This window comes from Giraffa tippelskirchi, chromosome 4 (assembly GCF_054371585.1).
Source record: "Giraffa tippelskirchi isolate mGirTip1 chromosome 4, T2T-mGirTip1v1.2.pri, whole genome shotgun sequence".
NCBI classification, from domain to species: Eukaryota; Metazoa; Chordata; class Mammalia; order Artiodactyla; family Giraffidae; genus Giraffa; species Giraffa tippelskirchi.
This window is the reverse complement of record NC_137278.1, coordinates 111,008,520-111,029,416: the sequence shown is the minus strand read 5'-3', so window position 1 is coordinate 111,029,416 and position 20,897 is coordinate 111,008,520. Positions and strand designations below refer to the sequence as shown.

The 20,897-nt window shown below is 35.9% G+C and overlaps 1 long non-coding RNA gene across 3 annotated transcripts in view; it reads left to right on the top strand.

Annotated features, from left to right (window-relative positions):
• Positions 1-16,856, top strand: part of LOC145546411 (uncharacterized) — a 33,553-nt gene extending 16,697 nt beyond the window's left edge. Inside the window, exons 1-4 of one of the 3 annotated variants that reach the window (XR_014082891.1) lie at positions 7,122-7,227; positions 10,863-13,225; positions 14,186-14,331; positions 15,477-16,856. This is a non-coding gene — a long non-coding RNA (uncharacterized LOC145546411). Of the gene's footprint in view, positions 1-7,121; positions 7,228-10,862; positions 13,226-14,185; positions 14,332-15,476 lie in introns of those variants that run through there. The other 2 variants (XR_014082890.1, XR_014082889.1) reach the window with 2 other exon arrangements.
• Positions 16,857-20,897: the final 4,041 nt, after the last annotated feature.

Here is a 20,897-nt window from a genome sequence, read left to right as displayed (position 1 = left end):
TGAAACACATGTTCTTCTATTTATAAATTTTTAAAAAAGACATACACATTAAGTTGCAACACAACATGAGAAAAGAAGCAAGGTTAAAAAGGTAAACATTAAAAAAAATTTTCAGGAAGAGTAGCAATAGGCAGAAATATTTTAGTCAAATATAAATAATGTAATTTTAGGTTTTAAAGTGACATAACACTCTAGATATTTCAATAAAAGATTAAATGGATGTTGTACAGGAAAAAAAAATAATTCTATACAGCAACTGGAAGAATAACTAATTTGTCTCATATATTAACAGCATTTTGATTTTGTCTAAAGTAGTTTAATCAGTGTTGTTTAGACAGCTTTTATTATTTAGAAATTGTATAAATAATCAAACAAAATGATACCTCATGAAGTCAGGAGTCCCCTCCCCCTACCCCCATGTATAAGAGAAGGAATTCACTTGTAGATAATGGAGAATATTACTTTGGGATAAACCTCCAAGGAACTAAAATTAAGAATGTCAACAAAGTTTTTAAGCAATATCAACAAAAATGAGAGAATAAATTTCATGGGTATAATTCTGAACTCCATTACTGTGAATTTTATTATTAAGTTTAATAATTCTTTTAAGAAGTAACTTAGAAAAAAATTCACAGTGGAAAAATAATAATTTTCTAAAATTATCTGGAATTAAAAATAAGTGAGGCATTAAATGAAATGTTAATTCTATAAGATATCTGATATCATATCAAGTGTCCTTTCGACCAGAAGAGTATAAAACCAGAAATCAACTACAAGAAGAAAACTGGAAAATTAAAAAAAATATGTGAGATTAAACAACATACTCTTGAAGAACCAATGAGTCAAAGAAGAAATCAAATAGGAAATTAATAAAAAATCTTGATACAAATGAAAATGGAAAGACAACAACCAAACCTTGTGGGATACAACAAAAGCAGTTCTTAGAGGAAAGTTCATAACAACAACAAAAAAATGCATACATGAAGAAACAAGAAAGATCTCATAAAAATGACCTAACTTTACACCTCAAGGAACTAGAAAAAGGACAGACTAAGCTCAAAGTTAGTAGAAGGAAGAAAATAATTGAAATCATAGTGGAAATAGAGACTAAAAAGGCAATGAAACTAAGAGCTGTTTTTTTTAAAAAGGAATAAACATGAACAAACCTTTAGCTAGACTCACCAAGAAGGAAAAGAGAGAAAAGACTTAGATAGAATTCAGAAATAAAACAGGAGCTGTTACAACTGATACCACAGAAATACCAAGGATCTTAAAAGACTACTATAAACATTAAAATGCTTAAAATTTGAAGTACTTTTGCTTTCCTGTGCAAGTATAAGGAATGTCATTTGTTGTTAATAAGAATCCTGGAACTTTTTGTGTCTGTTCATAGTTTTATTTTTATTCAAAATAGATATAATAAAAAGTTTTTGAGTAGAAGATTTCTGAATTACTAAAATTATTTCAAGCGAGTAATCTTTGACTTTACATTACAAGCAATGTACTCTAAGAAAATAATTTCATATATATATAAGGCTACAAGTATAAGAATTTTCATCACAGACATTCTTTTTAATAGTGAATAATTTGAAGTGCTATGAAAATCTATCAAAATAGAGTTGGTTAAGTAGACTGTGGTATACGTACACATGACAGACTACACAGTAATATTTAAAATACAATTATAAAATCTTAATTTTATGGTATATGATGTTACATAAAATAGTATGTATTACTTGCTTTACCACAGCTATATGAGGAAGATGGTTACTATTATTTTCCAACACAGACATGAATTTCAAGAGTGTTATGCAATTTGTCTTGTGTTCTATAATAACTAAGTGGCAACTCTAGATCTGAAAACTAGGATATTTGAATATAGGGACAATGATTTGAGCACTAGGCTACTGAATTCTCCCTATGTTTATTGACAGGAAATATATCCTTAATATATTACTTAATTATACCAATTATTCAGGATAAAAATTGGAAAAGTGAAATATATAGCTACATCTTAAAATATTTCCAGTAGCTATATCTGAGAGCAAGGATTTATAGTAATTCCAATTTATTATATTTTTTTCTTTCATCTTTTTCTAACTTTCTGTAATATTTGTATTCAATTAGAAAATATAAGATTCATGCATATAAAATACTCTTCATGTATTGGTAAATAATGAGTGTATGAGGAAAAATAAAACAAAGAAAAACACATTCACTCATATGAATATATCTGAACAGTTATTAACTAAAATATTAGTAGGTTTTATATTTAAATGCTAGGTTACAGGAAAAATTTCTTATCTTTTATGTATATTTTATTTTCTCTTTAGTGACAATGTTACATAAGCGATAAAAGTACAAAGAAAATTTGTAAAAATAAGACACAATTTGCTTTGCTTGTACTGAGTACCCAGTGTTTACAGATTATGATAGTGGCAGGATGGAAACACAACTATGAGCCTTTCTATCCCTACAGCAATGTAAACTACTTAAATAGTACACAGATAATTTAAGGATGATACAGTCAGTATTCTCAGAGTAAGCAATTTTTATTCCCTTACACAGCTGCATAAAGGACAACTCTCAATCACCTGCAAAATTTCTTTAAAGTATGTCCTAGGAGAATCGCAGCATACAACTTAGTAGCTTTCTCTTTAAATGTGTCTTCATAAAGCAAAGAGAAATAGCCACTCATGGGACTTGAAACTTTTAAGAATCCATATAAGGGAAGAAACACTGTTTTATGTCAAACTAAGCTCAAAATTTGTCTTTGTGAGTAATCTGAACACATGACCCTAAGAAATGAATTTTATAAATATGAATAGATGGCATGTATATTATTCTTTTAATCCCAAATCAAATCTCACATCTTCTAACTGTATTTTATTGGGAAAGATCATAGAGCTGGATAATCACAATGACACAAAATGAAAACTTTAGCTAACTTTAATCTAGCTAGATTAGCTAATTAGTTTACCTTTAAAAAATCTTGTTAAATCTGGTATAGTCCATGTTCCCTTTGTCACTTTTCTTACCAACACTAGAGAAATATATTAATAATTCATTTTGAGTTATTTCTTAGAGGACCAGAATCAATGATTGAGAACTATTACTACACAAAGTCAAAAATGTCATTGAGAGTGATTGTGATTTCACAATATTCCTTATCATCATGTTTATTAAAGCATCCATTAAAAGTCCATCATGCTAATTTAACAGGGAAAATCGAATAGATTGCCACTGCATAGCTTCCACTAAATTAATATAGGAGAATAATAATCAGAGCCTTAGCTGTTGTCATTAAGAAATAAAAACTGTAATGACATTAATTACAAGCAGAAATCAATGACACTATTAATGAGTGAGATTAAACCTGTAAGACAAAATTTAGTAAAATTTTTTGTTCTCATTTTATCCTTATAATTCATTGCCATTTTGGTCTCAGTGTTAGTTAAAGCATATTACTCATTATACTGTAATTTGGACTTGTATACACTAATTTGAAGTGCTATAGGGGTAAATAATTCCTGTTTCCTTCCTTCTGAATGTGTTCATAAGATATCACATTTCCTCCTTATTCCTCTGGTGGCAGACTCTTTTGTAGGGATGGCTGGCCCAGTGCAAAACTTCCTAGGTGGTAAATTAGTCTATTTCTGTGAGTTCAGTGAGCAAAACAATTTTGATTCTCCCATTATGTCCTTCCTCTTAACTTTTATCAGCAGTAAAGGAGATACTTTGATCCTTTTTCTACTGGCCTTTTATCTTGCTTCCCAATTCATCTAGGATCAAGGCAGTGAAGGAAGACACTCTATTTGACTTCATCAAGGAATCTTATCTAGAGCATTTTGTGTATTGAGTGTGTCATTAGCCATTTTATCTTCATCTTTCCTATGGTGACCATTTCATATTTGGGAAAAAGATGATTACAAATCAAGAGAAACTCAATTATTTTTTAATGAGTATATGACTCAATGAATTAGCCAATAGCATAAAGGCAATATATTGTATATAATTGCCTATGATTAATTCATAGCATTTATTAAGTGCTTGGTATTCTATGGAGGACTAGCATAAAAACAAATAAGACTTAAATGACATCCACAAGAAGGCAGAATAGGAGCCCCTGGACTTCCTTACCACTGGTATACAAATTCAACAGCAATATACAGATGAATTCTCTTTGTGAGAAATCCAGGAACTAGTTGAGGGGCTCCTGCAGTCTGGACAACTACAAAGCCAGTTACATCAAAACTGGCAGTAAAATTGGAGAAATCCTCTTGCCATAATCCTTTCTCTGAAACAGTGCTGTAAAATTGAGAGGAAACCCCCAACTTCCAGCTTACTCATAAGGAGAGAAATAATTAGACAACATATATAGTATCCCAACTTTTTTGGGTGCTTCCCAAGGGACTGGCTTTTACCTCACCTATCTCAGAATGCTGAGAGGATCAAATTATGCTAGACCCCTGGGACCACAAAAAACAAAGACAGCAATTTAAACTAAAATTCATGCACTCAGCACAGCTACTCAAGCTTAACACAAAACATGGAGGGAGCGGGGCGGAGCTGCCACTCCACCTCCTAGATTCTCCCTAGGAAAGAAAAGATTTGGATCATACATTCAGCTTTACAGTCTCTCCAGTTACTACCAAAGGGATTGACTTTCATCTCTTCTGCTCAAAGGCACCTAAGAACAAAAATGGTTGTTTGCACTAAGAAACGTTTTAAAGGACAACAGAAGCTCTAGCTGGCTTGACTAGTCAATATCATCTTTTGCAGAAGACCAATGTTAAAGACAGAGAGCTGGATTTTTTTTTCTTTTTTTCTGTATAGCTAACAACACAATAAGTTAAAAGAAATGAAGAAATATGGAGCTAATTTGAAAAATAGGGCCAGGTAAAATTCCCCAAACCAGCCCTAATGAAGTGAAGATATATGAATTATCTGATAGTACAATAATGCATGAGTAAATGGAGGATTTCAACAAAGACATACATTTATAAAAATAATCAAATATTACATATGGAGTTTAAGTTTAAGAATACAATAACTGAAGTGAAAATCTCAACAGAGGAGTTCAACAACAAACGAGAGCAAGCAGAAGAAAGAATTAGCAACTTGAAGACAGGTCATTTGAAAGTATCCAGTCAGAGGAGCAGAAAACAAAGAGAGTGAAGAATGCTTTTATGGGATTCCAAAAAGATGATCAATATACACTATATTATACAAGTCCCAGAAGAAGAATATAGACAGCAAACAGAAAACAATTAACAAAACGGCAATATGAAATCGACTTACTTCCCTATTATTAATTTCTTTAAAGGTAAATAAATTAAAGTCTTCAGTCAAAAGGCATAAAGTGGCTGAGTGGATTAAGGAAACAAAAATAAAACAGAAAAAAGCCAGATCCAACTATATACTGACTACAAGAGATTCACTTTACATTTATGGACATGCACAGGCTGGGGGAAAAAACAATGGAAAAATATAGTCCATGCAAATAAAAACCAAAAGAGAGCAAGAGTAGCTACACTTATATCACATAAAAATGACTCTAAGTAAAAATTGTCACAAGAGACAAGTATATTAAATGACAATAAATAGGTCAGCTCAACAGCAACATATAACAGATATAAATATATACATGTCCACATCAATATATAAAGAAAATATTTATGAACTAACGTAGCAAATAGGCAGCAACACAGTAAAAATAGGAGAATACCACACTTTCAATAATGGATACAACAACCGAACAAAATATCAATACAGAAAGAACAAACAACACTATAGACTACATTAGTAACAGGCCTGGGGTACTAAATGAAGCAGGGAAAAAGTTAACAGACTTTTGCCAAGAGAATGCACTGGTCACAGCAAACACCCTCTTCCAACAACACAAGAGATTAGGCTGATTATATTATTTGCAGCTGTAGATGGAGAGGCTCTATACAGTCAACAAAAACAAGACAAGGAGCTGGCTGTGGCTCAGATCATGAGCTCATTACTGCAAAATTCAGATTTAAAAAATGTAGAGAAAAGCACTAGGCTATTCAGTTCAGTTCAGTTTAGGCGCTCAGTCGTGTCGGACTCTTTGCAACCCCATGAATCGCAGCACACCAGGCCTCTCTGTCCATCACCAGCTCCTGGAGTTTACCAAAACCCATGTCCATCGAGTTGGTGATGCCATCCAACCATCTCATCCTCTGTCATCCCCTTATCCTCCTGCCTTCAATCTTTCCCAGCATCAGGGTCTTTTCCAATGAGTCAGATCTTAGCATCAGGTGGCCAAAATATTGGAGTTTCAATTCAACATCAGCCCTTCAATGAACATCTCCTTTAGGATGGACTGGTTGGATCTCCTTGCGGTCCAAGGGATTCTCAAGAGTCTTCTCCAACACCACAGTTCAAAAGCATCAATTCTTTGGTGCTCAGCTTTCTTTATAGTCCAGTTCTCACATCCATAGAAGACTACTGGAAAATCCATGGCTTTGACTAGATGGATATTTGTTGGCAAAGTAACATCTCTGCTTTTTAATATGCTGTCTAGTTTGGTCACAACTTTCCTTCCAAGGAGCAAGCGTCTTTTAATTTCCTGGCTGCGGTCACCATCTGCAGTGATTCTGGAGCCCCCCAAAATAAAGTCTGTCACTGTTTCCATTGTTTCCCCATCTATTTGCAATGAGTTGATGGGGCCAGATGCCATGATATTAGATTTCTGAATGTTGAATTTAAGCCAAATTTTTCACTCTCCTCTTTCAATTTCATCAAGAGTCTCGTTAGTTCTTCTTAGCTTTCTGCCATAAATGTGGTGTCATCTGCCTATCTGAGGTTATTGATATTTCACCCGGCAATCTTGACTCCAGTTTGTGCTACATACAGTCCAGCATTTCGCATGATATACTCTGGATATAAGTTAAATAAGCAGGGTGACAATATACAGCCTCAATGTACTCCTTTCCAAATTTGGAACCAGTCTGTTGTTCCATGTCCAGTTCTAACTGTTCTTGACCTGCATACAGATTTCTCAGGAGGCAGGTCAGGTGGTCTGGTATTCCTATCTCTTGAAGAATGTTCCACAGTTTGTTGTGATCCACACAGTCAAAGGCTTTGTCATAGTCAATAAAGCAGAAATAGATGTTTCTCTGGAACTCTCTTGCTTTTTCAATGATCCATCAGATGTTGGCAACTTGATCTCTTGTTCTTCTGCCTTTTCTAAATCCAGCTTGAACATCTGAAAGTTCATAGTTCACGTACAGTTGAAACCTGTCTTGGAGACTTTTGAGCATTAATTTGCTAGGGAGTGAGATGAGTGCTATTGTGTGGTAGTTTGCCCTTCTTTGGGATTCGAATGAAAACCGACCTTTTCTAGTTCTCTGGACACTGCTGAGTGTTCCAAATTTGCTGTCACACTGAATGCAGCACTTTAACAGCATCATAATTTAGGATTTGAAATAGGTCAACTGGAATTCCATCACCACCACTAGCTTTGTTCATAGTGATGCTTTTAAAGCCCATTTGACTTTGCATTCCAGGATGTCTGGCACCAAGTAGTTGATCACACCATCATGGTTTTCTGGGCCATGAAGATCTTTTTTGTATAGTTCTGTGTACTCTTGCAACTTTTTCTTAACATCTTCAGTTTCTGTTAGATCCATATCATTTCTGCCCTTTATTGTGCCCATCTTTGCCTGAAATGTTCCCTTGGTATCTGTAATTTTCTTGAAGAGAACTCTAGTCTTTCCCATTCTATTGTTTTCCTGTATTTCTTTGCATTGATCACTGGGGAAGGCTTTTTTTTAATCTCTCCTTGTTATTCTTCGGAACTCTACATTAAAAGGGGTATATTTTTCCTTTTCTCTTTTGCCTTTCATTTCTCTTCTTTTCTGAGCTATTGTAAGGCCTCCTCAGACAACAATTTTGCCTTTTTACATTTCTTTTTCTTGGGGATGGTCTTAATCACTGCCTCCTGAACAATGTCATGAATCTCCGTCCGTAGTTCTTCAGGCACTCTGTCTATCAGCTCTAATCCTTTGAATCTATTTGAAGGGTAAATTACAATTTATCAAGGTATGTCTACCAGGTATAAAAGCTGTACTGAAAAAGAAGGGCAATTGTGCTCCTAGGTGTTTATGAAAATATGTTGAAAACATGTCCCGAAAAATCCCTAGACATATTTACTACATCTGTATTCATGACTTTCAAAATTTTGAAGATGTCCTTCAATAGATGAATGAATATACAAACTGTGGTACATCCACGTGATGGAATATCATTCAGATATAAAATGAATTAGAACCATCAAGCCAGTAAAGACACATTGCTAAGTGAAAGAAGCCAATTTGAAAAGCCACCTACTGTGTAATTCAACTCTAAGGCATTTTGGAAAAAGCAAAAACTCTGGAGGCAGTTAAAAGTTCAATAATTACCAGGGGTTGAAATGGATGACAGTTAAGTAGGGAGAGCACAAAGAATTTTCAGGGCAGTGAAATTATTCTGTGTGATATATTATACATGCCATTATACATTTATAACAACCCAGAGGGTGTCCAACAAGAATGAACCCTAGTGTAAACCATGCACTCAGTTAATAATAAAGCATCAATACTGGCTCATCAACTGTAGTAAATGGACTGCATTAATGCAAGGTAATAATAATATGGGAAACTGGAGGAAAGGGAAGAAAAGGCAATTTAAGGGAATTCTCCATATTCTGCACAGTTTTTCTGAAATCTTACCCTCCTTAAAAATAAAAAAGAACTGATTACAACTCATGTCACAGAAATAAAAATGATCATAAAATACAATTATAAACAATTATATACCAGCAAACTTGATAACTTAAAAGAAAGGGATACGTTCCTATAAATAAACAGCTTATCAGAACTTAATTATAAGAAAAAGAAAGTCTAAAGAGACCTAGAAATAGCACTGAGGTTGAACAAGTTATCAGAAACTTCCCAACAAGAAAAGCCCACAACCAGAAGAATTCACTGCTGAATTCTAAGAGAATTAATTCTGCTCCTTTTAAAATTCTTTCAAAAAATTAAAGAGGATCAAATACTTCCAAACTCACATCATGAGGCCAGCATTACCTTAGTACTAAAGTCCGATAAAGAAAATAAAAGATAAGAAAATTGCAGGCCATTATTTCTGATAAAAGCAAGGATTCAAAAACCTTCAATAAAATTATAGCAAGTCAAATTCAACAGCATATTAAAAAATTTATACACCATGGCCAAGTGGGATTTATCCATGGGATGCAAGAATGACTCAACATATGAATATCAATTAATGTAATACACTACATTAATAGGCAGCAGGATAAAAATGACATGATATTCTCAACAGATAAAGAGTATTATAAAATTCAACTTTTTTCATCACAAACATTTGACTAACTAGGAATACAAGGAAAATACCTCAAAATAATGAAGGCCATATATGAAGCCTGAAATCACTGACATACTAAATGGTGAAAAACTTAATTTTTCTTGTAAGATCAGACACAAGGCAAGGGTGCCCACACCAGGCGTTTCCATTCAACACTGAACTAGATGTCCTACCCAGAGCAATTATGCAAGAGAAAATAAAAGGCATCCAAATCAGAAAAAAAGTAAAACTGGCTCTTTTGTCAGATGACATAATCTTATATATAGAAAACTTAGCATCTTTAATAAACCCTCAGTTCAGTTCAGCTACTCAGTCCTGTCTGACTCTGCGAATGCATGCACTGCAGCATGCCAGGCTTCCCTGTCCATCACCAACTCCCAGAGCTTGCTCAAACTCATATCCATTGAGTCGGTAATGCCATCCAACCATCTCATCCTCTGTTGGCCCCTTCTCTTCTGCCTTCAATCTTTCCCAGCATCAGGGTCTTTTCAAATGAGTCAGCTTTTCGCGTCAGGTGGCCAAAATATTGGAGTTTCAGCTACAGCATCAGTCCTTCCTATGAACTTTCAGAACTGATTTCCTTTAGGACTAACTGGTTTGATCTCCTTGCAGTCCAAGGGACTCTCGAGAGTCTTCTCCAACATCACAGTTCAAAAGCATCAATTCTCCAGCACTCAGCTTTCTTTATAGTCCAACTCTCACATTCAAACATGACCACTGGAAAAACTATAGCTTTGACTAGATGGACCTTTTTTGGCAAAGAAATGTCTCTGCTTTTTAATATGCTGTCTATGTTGGTCATAGCTTTTCTTCCAAGGAGCAAGCGTCTTTAATTTCATGGCCGCAGTCACCATTTGCAGTAATTTTGGAGCCCAAGAAAATAAAGTCTGTCACTGTTTCTATTGTTTCTCCTACGATTTACCATGAATAGATGGGTACAGATGCTATGATCTTAGTTTTTTGAATGTTGAGTTTTGAGCAGGCTTTTTCACTCTCCTCTTTCACTTTCATCAAGAGGCTCTTTAGTTCCTCTGCACATTCTTCCATAAAGGTGGTATCATATGCGTATCTGAGGTTATTGATATTTCTCCCAGCAATCTTGATTCCAGCTTGTGCTTCAACCAGCCCAGCATTTCACATGATGTACCCTGCATATAACTTAAATAAGCAGGGTGACAATATACAGTCTTGACATACTCCTTTCCCAATTTGGAACCAGTCTGTTGTTCCATGTTCATTTCTAACTTTTGCTTCTTGACCTGCATACAGATTTCTCAGGAGGCAGGTAGGGTTGTCTGGTATTCCTGTCTCTTTCAGAATTTTCCACAGTTTGTTGTGATCCACACAGTCAAAGGCTTTAGCATCGTAAATAAAGCAGATGTTTTTCTGGAACTCTCTTGCTTTTTCTATAATCCAACGGATGTTGGCAATTTGATCTCTGGTTCATCTTCCTTTTCTAAATCCAGCCTAAACATCTGGAAGTTCATGGTTCACATAGTGTTGAAGCCTTGCTTGGAGAATTTTGAGCATTACTTTGCTAGGGTGTGAGATGAGTGCAATTTTGTGGTAGTTTGAACATTCCTTGGTATTGACATTTTTGGGATTGGAATGAAAACTGACCTTTTACAGTCCTGTGGCTACTGCTGAGTTTTGAGTGCAGCACTTTCACAGCATCATCTTTTAGGATTTGAAATAGGTCAACTGGAATTTCATCACTTCCACCAGGCTTTGTTCATAGTGATGCTTCCTAAGGCCCACTTGACTTCACATTCCATGTGCCTGGCTCTAGGTGAGTAATCACACCATCCTGGCTATCTCAGTCATGAAGATATTATTTTTTGTATAGTTCTTCTGTGTATTCTTGTCATCTCTTCTTAATATCTTCTGCTTCTGTTAGGTCCATGCCATTTCTGTCCTTTAATGTGCCCATCTTTGCATGAAATGTTCCCTTGGTATCTCTAATTTTCTCGAAGAGATCTCTAGCCTTTCCCATTCTATTGTTTTCCTCTATTTCTTTGTATTGATCAGTGAGCAAGGCTTTCTTGCTATTATCTTATTTTGCTGTTCTTTGAAACTCTGCATTCAGATGTACATATCTTTCCCTTTCTCCTTTGCCTTCACTTCTCTTCTTTCCTCAGCTATTTGCAACACCTCCTCAGACAACCATTTTGCCTTCTTGCATTTCTTTTTCTTGGGGATGGTCTTGTTCATGCCTCCTGCACAATGTCATGAACCTCCATCCATAGTTCTTCAGGCACTCAGTCTATCATATCTAATCCCTTGAATCTATATGTCACTTCCACTGTATAATCTTAAGGGATTTGATTTAGGTCATACCTGAACGGTCTAGTGGTTTTCTCTACTTTCTTCAATTTAAGCCTGAATTTGGCAATAAGGAGTTCATGATCTGAGCCACAGTCAGCTCCCGGTTTGTCTTTGCTGACTGTATCCAGTTTTTTCATCTTTGGATGCAAAGAATATAATCAATTTAATTTCGGTGTTGGCCATTTGGTGATATCCGTGTAGTCTCTTGTGTTGTTGCAAGAGGGTGTTTGCTATGATCAGTGCATTCTCTTGACAAAACTCTGTTAATCTTTGCCCTGCTTCATTTTGTACTCCAAGGCCAAAGTTATCTGTTACTCCAGGTATCTCTTGACTTCCTCCTTTTTCATTCTAGTCCCCTATAATGAAAAGGACATTTTGGGGGGATGTTAGTTCTTGAAGATCTTGTAGGTCTACATAGAACTGTTCAACTTCAGCTTCTTCAGCATTACGGGTTGGTGCATAGACTTGGATTACTGTGATATTGAATGGTTTGCCTTGAAAACAAACAGAGATCATTCTGTCATTTTTGAAATTGTACCCAAGAACTGCAATTTGGACTCTTTTGTTGACTATGAGGGCTACTCCATTTCTTCTAAGGGATTCTTGCCCACAGTAGTGGATATAATGATCATCTGAGTTAAATTCACCCACTCCAGTCCATTTTAGTTCACTGATTCCTAAAATGTCGATGTTCACTCTTGACATCACTTGTTTGACCCTTTCCGATTTACCTTGATTCATGGACCTAACATTCCAGGTTCCTATGCAGTATTTTTCTTTATAGCATCGGACTTTACTTCTATCACCAGTCACATCCACAACAGGACATTGTTTTTGCTTTTGCTCCGCATCTTCATTCTTTCTGGAGTTATTTCTCCACTGTTCTCCAGTATCATATTGGGTACCTACTGACCTGGGAAGTTCATTTTCAGTGTCCTATCGTTTTGCCTTTCATACTGTTCATGGGGTTCTTAAGGAAAAAATACCGAAGTGTTTTGCCATCCTCTTCTCCAGTGGACCACGTTTTGTCAGAACTCTCCACCATGACCCACCCATCTTGGGTGGCCCTACATGGCATGGCTCATAGTTAAACAAGTGATTGAGTTAAACAAGTGATTGAGATAAACAAGTGATCACTGTGGTCCATGTGGTCCATTTGATTAGTTTTCTGTGACTGTGGTTTTCATTCTGTCTGCCCTCTGAGGGTTAAGGATAAGAAGCTTATGGAAGCTTCCTGATGGGGCAGACTGACTGGGGGAAACTGGGTCTTGTTCCGATGGGCAGTGCCATGCTCAGTAAATCTTTAATCCATTTTTCTGTTGATAGGCGGGGATGTTTTCCCTCCCCATTGTTTGCTTGGGGACCAAACTATGGTAGAGATAATGAAGTCAAAGGAGACCTCCTTCAAAATGTCCAATGCACGCACTGCTGCACTCAGTGCCATGGACCCTGCAGCAGGCTACTGCAACCCACGCCTCTGCCAGAGATTCCTGGACACTGACAGGCAAGTCTGGGTCAGTCTCTCATGGGGTCATTGTCCCTTTCTCCAGGGTCCTTGTGTGTACAGGGTTTTGTCTGTACCCTCCAAGAGTCTGTTTCCCAGTCCTGTGTAAGTTCTGGCCACTCTATGGGCGGGGGGGGGGGGTAATGGTAACCTCCTCCAAGAGGGCTTATGCCATACCCAGGTCTACTGCATCCAGAGCCCCTGCCCTGTGGCAGGCTACTGCTGATCCGTACCTCTGCAGGAGACACTCAAACACTCAAAGGCAGGTCTGACTCAGTCTCTGTGGGGTCTCCTGGTGCTCACAAGGTTTTGTTTGAGCCCTCTGAGCATCTCTGGCGGGTATGGGGTTTGACTCTAAACATATTTCACCTCTCCCACGGTCTTGCCAGGGCTTCTCCTTTGCCCTTAGATGCGGGTTATCTTTTTTTGGTAGGATCCAACATTCTCCTGTTGATGGTTGTTCAGCAGTGAATTGTAATTCTGGAGTTCTCACAGGAGAAGATAAGTGCATATCCTTCTACTCCACCATCTTGATTTGTGTTGGGTTAATTCCAGCATTCTGACCTGGAAAATTCCATGGACTGTATATTCCATGGGGTTGCAAAGAGTCGGACACGATTGAGCAACTTTCACTTTCTCTTTAACATAGTATTCTTCTTTACCAGTCTCTCTCCCTCTGTTTCTCTTTCAATACTCCTTTTACTTTACTCACCTATAAGCACTCTTCTTCCATCACTCCTTTAATTAATCTTCTTTCTAACAAGTTGATATCTTTTTTTTCAACCTATTCGACTGCTTCCTTCTTAAGAATTATTCCACAATTCATAAGTAGAAGACTGACAAACTCAACTGAGTTATCATTCCCGGGTGAAGGCTAAATAAACCAAGAGGTGCTAGTGGTAAAGAATCCGCCTGCAAATGCAGGAGATGTAACAAATGTGGGTTTGATTCCTTTGTCAGGAAGATCCCCTGGAGAAGAACATGGCAGCCCACTCCAGTATTCTTGCCTGGAGAATCCCATGGACAGAGCGAGTTATGGTCCACAGTGTCGCAAAGAGTTGGACACGACTGAAGTGACTTAGCCCAGTACACAGAACAGACTACGGGTAGATTCTTGATCCAACTGGGTTATATAAACTCCTTTGATATTTTGAGATTAAAATTCAGAATCCTAGCTAGTCTCTGATGCTAATTACATTGAGTAGATGTGAACATAGAAACTGAAAGAAAACTAAACTTCTAATCAGAAGCCATTCTGCAGAAAAGGAAGAACTGGAAAAAGAGAAGAGTGGGACAAAGAGTCCTTGACACTGACAGCTTTCCAATTCCTGGGGCTAGTCCTTAGACCTGGCTGAATTTCCATGTCTTGTGTTCTCTGAGATACTTTTGTATCTGTCAGGCGAGTGTATACTCCTCGGTTCTGTCTCGTCACAACAAAGATTTGGAGCCACGGACATTAAAGCCCTTGGCGCGTCACAGCTCTCAGGTCTTGGACAGACCATGTTATAGCTCTTAGACAGACCATGTTACAGCTCTATTTTATTAGAAGATAGCAGGAGAAGATTGAGGGCATGCCAACCAAAGATGCGAAGAGAAGAGAGTGGGGGAGTGTGCCAGCGTGCGGGAGAGAAAGAGAGCGAGAGAGAGAGAGAGCGAGAGAGAGCCAGAGAGAGAGAGAGAAAGAGAGAGAGCGATAGAGAGAAAGAGCGAGAGAGAGAAAGAGAGCGAGAGAGCGAGAGCACACAAGAGAGTGCGCACTAGAGAGAGCCCTTTGGCTCCTCTTTTTATATGTCTTTCCCTCCTCCTGGGCCTGCCCTATGCAAATTGGGCTAGCCAGGAGTGCTGTTTGTTCTATCTTTTTCTACTTCTCCATCTATGTTCTCCTCCTAATGGTACTTCTGATCCTTTTCTGCTCATTCTTAACACAAGCCTTCTCTATCATTTCTGGATCTGTTCTCACTTCATTGCTTTCTTTTTCTTTCTCGCTCACCATTGTCCATTCTTGAATCTAACGTGTCTCCAATTTGAAGTTTGTACCTGTACGCAAATCTTTCTTTAGGCTTTTTAAGCTCTGAAACTTCCCATCTATGTGAGATAGAAACCTATAATTCTATATTACTATAAAACTAAAGGAAAAAGCTGTTTCATCTCAAAATATAAAAACATGCTACACACAAAAACATATGTAAATATTGTATACATTTTTCACATCAAGACAACTTACCAAAATCTATTTCATTTTTCTTTTCAGGGAAAGAAAATTAAACAGACCTCAAGTGCTTCAAGGTCAATACATCATGATTTTACTAAAGCATGCACACCAAAATTATCAGCTTGTACTACGTGAAAATCTGATAAGTAAGGTTTAATCTTGTCCTCAGTTAAAAATCCCACCGTCTAATTGTCCTTCATTGTTCTCCTTACACAAGCTGAAAATATGCAGATGAGTGAAATTTCCATGAAGGTAATGTTTATAGTCATTTCTGGGTTAAAGAACAAGATTTATTTCACTTTATGGGAATGTATTTCCTGACATTTGTCTTATTGCATTATTATCAAAATACTGTAGTGCTAAATATGGGAACTTTCCCAGGAATACAGACTGTAAGTGATTATGCAAACATCTAAGCAAAGGCAATCTCATTATGCACCCTGACTATTAAATCCTTTGCAGGTTACGTATTGTTGAATATAACAGGTTTCTGTCTGATGGAATTCCATAGGAAAATTTTAATTGTTTTATAAGTATAAAAATATATAGGTATGCTGTTGCCAATAATTTGAACTCAAAGAGATGAACCTGTTTGGATCATTCCCATGGACGTTCATTTTCTTTTATCTATAGATTATGAAAATTTTGCTAGCCAATATAAAACAAAAGTTGGATTTCAGATTCATGATCTCTAACATACCAGATAAGAAAACTGGCCTGAGTAATCATATAATTCTCTGAGGCTCTATATGTCAACCATAAGTCAAATATGCTTGTTTTGCTACTGCTAATAAGGTATAAGGTTATAAATTCTTTATGTTCAATATTGCTGGGGAGTGACTAGGATGTGACATGAGATTATTTAGGTTTTAGTTTACTGAGTTTCACGCATGCATAAAATATTCAAAAAGACTTGCAATAAAAAGCTTTATGCATTGAATTTTATAATTTAATCATTATTTCTTTCAGGTGTCTGTTCAAATATCACCTCCTCAGAATCCAAATTCAGCTTGTCTAAATAAGAACTTCCCTATTACCATTTACACCCATATCTTGCCTTAGTGTCTTTATAGATATATGATCCCTTTAAAAGTATGTACAGTTATCTGTTTACTGTTCATTTCCCAGTTATAACATTGGCTTCACAAAGGGAGGGATTCTGCCTTTAGTCTCAATTGTGTCCCCTTGCCAGAAAATATTCTTCCTTGGTGAATGAACAAATCATAGAACTAGCTATAATGATAAAAAAAAAAAAAAAGATGCTGCTGCTGCTGCTAAGTCACGTCAGTTGTGTCCGACTCTATGTGACCCCATAGATGGCAAGCCATCAGGCTCCTCCATCCCTGGGATTCTCCAGGGAAAAATACTGGAGTGGGTTGCCATTGCCTTCTCCAGAAAAAGATGAAAGTAAAGTAAAAAGAGAGGAAAATAAACTAAAGGAGTCACAAAAGAATGATTGTTGAATAACCTAGTATATATACATAACTTAAAAGATTAACATAATGTCTACTTTGTAGTAAAGGTTTTTTTTTTAAATAACATTACATGAATAAATCAGGACCTAGAATTTTATATCCAATATAATCATCACAGTGTAAATTATACCTGGGGGGGAGAAAGACTGAGAAGAAACACCCCAAAATATTTCTAGAACATGTTTCTGGATGAAGACATAATGGATTTTATTTCTAAATATTTTGCAATTATTATTTATCACCTGTAGTCAGAAGAAATAAGGCAAAAAGGAAGAAAAAATAGTGATTGAGAATTGACTCTTAGAGACTGACAGATTAGCTAACATGTCAAGACTCTGTACTATGAAGACTTTAACCACTAATAATCGTCCATGATGCCTTCTGAGTACTCATTATGTGCAGGTATCATTTGAAGTCTTTATATAAACAGAAAATTGCCTAGTTCTTCTAACTACCAACTGAGGTCAGTATTACTATTATTATTGTTATTAATACAATAATACAATATGAATGTAACCCAGAGAGGTTACAGTACTTCTCAAAGTTATCCAGCTAAGAGATGGTGGGGCTGGAATTTAAAGTCAAAGTGTTAGTCTTTCAGCTGTGTCCAACTCTTTGCAAACTCATGGACTGTAGCCCCACCAGGCTCCTCCGTACATGCGGTTTCTCAGGCAAGACTACTGGAGGGGGTTACCATTTCCTTCTCCAGGGGATTTTCCTGACCCAGGGATTGAACCTGGGTCTCCCGCATTGCAGGCAGATTCTTTACCACTTGAGCCATCAGGGAAGCTTATAAATTTAAAGCCTTGTCTAATTCAGGGTCTTAAAAGTAAGAAAGGAAATAGTTGATTTAAAAATAAGAATAAAGGGCAAAATATCATTTAATTCATAAATTCTTATTTAATTTTTTTCAAAATAAAGCAGTGTAAAATGTGTTGTTTACTACTTAAAATGGCTCATTTGGGGTTTAGTCAAACATGCAAAGCAATCTTGAGTATTTGGACATAAATGTGCAAGCTGCTGCTACAATGTAAATTGGTGAGCTACAAGACACATATTATAAGTATAGTCTTTTGATAACATACCAGGCTACTATGAACAGCAAGTGGCCTTAATAACTCAGAAATCTGTATGTAAAGAAATCTTATTGAGTTTCATCTTTTTTAACTTTTTTTTTAACATGTACAATACCTTTATGGATTTGGATCTAGATGGCATTTAGAAGTGTTCTGAAAACTCTTCTATTTTAATATATTTAAATTTATATATATTTAAATCTATATTTAAAAAATATAAGCCCTTTGGAATTAAATGGCTTGGGTTTGAATCTTAAATGAACATTTTTCTCTAGGATAGTATTCATGAGGCACTACACACAGAATAGATGTATGATGGAAGCTTAGGTAAGAGGATTTAATATTTCTCTAATGTTCAGAATATAGGCCATTGTGGTTCCATAGAGCTAAGTAACCCAATTGCCATTTTCAAAATTTAGAATTCCAGGTATTTATGACTTATTAATTATAATAAATGGGTTAATTATATAGCTATAAAAGTGATTGAAGTCACAGCTGACAGCTGAAAATGCCTTTACAAAACAATATACCCAATTCTGTTCTCAGTGAAAACAGTTCAGGAAATTTAATTTAGGATGCCAGGTGGCACAATAGGTTATACATTAACTTGTCCCCTCTGGAAAATTAAATTTGAATTTGGCTCTGGTCGCAAATGAAATGAGTCATTTGGTACATGCCACTAAGGATACTCACAAAAAGCCAAAATGACATTTCATTGAAAAATCACCTGTTAAGAAAAATATCTGCAGTCACTGGGGAATTTTCAAGAAAAATAAACAAGTACTAAGGCAAAGTGAATGGGATCTAAGGCCTATTGTAGACTGTAGCCTTGCTGAAAGTCTGGAAGAAGGATCATGCTGTGAAATTTATGAGTTTATATGCAGAGAGAAAACCTTAATTTTTAGCCTGTACTTCCTGCTTTTCCCAGTTTCTAGATCCAAGGAGATTATTCACTTATGTCCAAAGAAAATTTTCCTTTTTTCCTTGTCACAGGTTTAGTCAAATGCCATTTTGTATCAAATTATCTAGGATTACTGAGCTCACTGCAAGAAATCATCTAATTGTGATTTGAACCATATGTTTAGATCTTCCTGTACTTTCAGGTAAATAAACAATATAATTATGATTTGTGTTCTCTCCTTCTTAGAGGACTAAGAAAATGTACAGTTGACAGACTTCAAAGATAATCTTTTTTAAATTAAGGTTTGTTCTTTTCACTGTTTCATTCTTATCCATACAATAATCACACAGCAAGAATGTGGAGAGATGATGAGATTAATAAGAGAGCAATAAAATTCCCAACATAAACAATAAAAGCTCAGTCCTTTCATATTCACTATTGGAGAAATAAAGTATAAAAGTTCAAAATCACACTAATTGCTCATATTTCAAGTACTTATTACTGGATTCTATAAAAAGACCTTTTTAATTCTTTGTTTTGGGGCCTACAAACTATTTCTTTCTGCTCAAAGTAAGATCCAGACCCATACTTAATTATTCCATGACTGTTGTCAGGCCTCTTTCTGATAGTTGACACTTTCAAAGTGTGAGTGGTCCTAGGCATCTTAGCTGTCAGGCCTGAGAATGCAGGGGCAAACCAAGGGAACCTCTAGCTTACAGTTTTCCCTCAGCAGGCAGATCTCAGACCATTATACCCATCACTGAAGAGAGGTTATGATAAAAATTTATAGCATGACTAGGTTATGTTAATGACCAAAATTTATTCACAGGATCCATGAATTTTATTCCCAACAGTACTTGTTAGATAGAAGTCCTTGTTTAGCAATCTTATGAGACCTTAAACAAAGGGACAAACCTCACTCTAAGTAGATTAAGACAATTGGGTCATGCAGCAAGATCTTAAAAAAATAAAATCATAGGATTTGCATATGTTAATACATCCTTCCTTAGTGCAAACAAGCAAATGTATCTTTACAGAAAAAAATGCACTGACCTTCTGGTAAACCTTACTTAGGAACAATGGCCCTAGATTTATTAATATTCTCTATGCACATAGAAAGGAGAAATTATTGCAATTGGGATGATTGGGAAAAAACATAATAGCAAAACTCAATAAATATACATACTTAAAAATGGATATATTCAATTCTTCTACAGAAAAGAAGAAAAAAGCTTTATAAGCAGCTTCTGTCTTCTCTAGGGCCTAACAGAAAATTAGCTCCTTGTACTCTATTTTATGTTTTTTCTTTTATTATCTTGGGAAGTCTAAAAACTAAAAATTTTTGCCAGTTTTATGTGATAACATCTAGACCTATATTCTAGCCAGGGCACAATATATACAAATAACAAGGAACTCTCGCTGAAATGTTCAAGTTGTGATGGGTGAAATTACTGGTATTATTATTTTGCTTTGATTATTTTCAGATTTGTAAAATCTGACAAGGAGACTGGCAATTGTGAAAACAAAGACAGAATTGGCAATATGTATTGATGCACTGTCTCACTTCTAAGAGATAGGTACTGAGTTTGAGCCATTGTAAACAAAATTTTCTTAGGCTTCTGCATGATCATATATTTGTATCTTAGTCTGGAGACAAATACCACTTTTCAGTGATAGGTATAAAACCTTTCAATTTACTATTTTTCAAATAACAAATTGAAAAGCAAGTGGCAGTTTTATTAAATGTTAAATCCAGTCTTACTTTTTCAGAACTTCTTTTGTTACCTTTAAAATAGAGTTCCAAACATAACCAGAATCTGTGAAAACACTTTAAAATCAATGGTGAATAGAAAATTAGGTCTGTGGAACTTTCAGAATACATTTCCTTAGCCATACCATTATAGAAATCGTTTCTTGGGACTGGAAAGACTATATAGGCCTGAGTTGGGATTTATTTAAGGTTAGCATTGTAATGAGAACACAATATCACTATATTGTATTTTCTAAT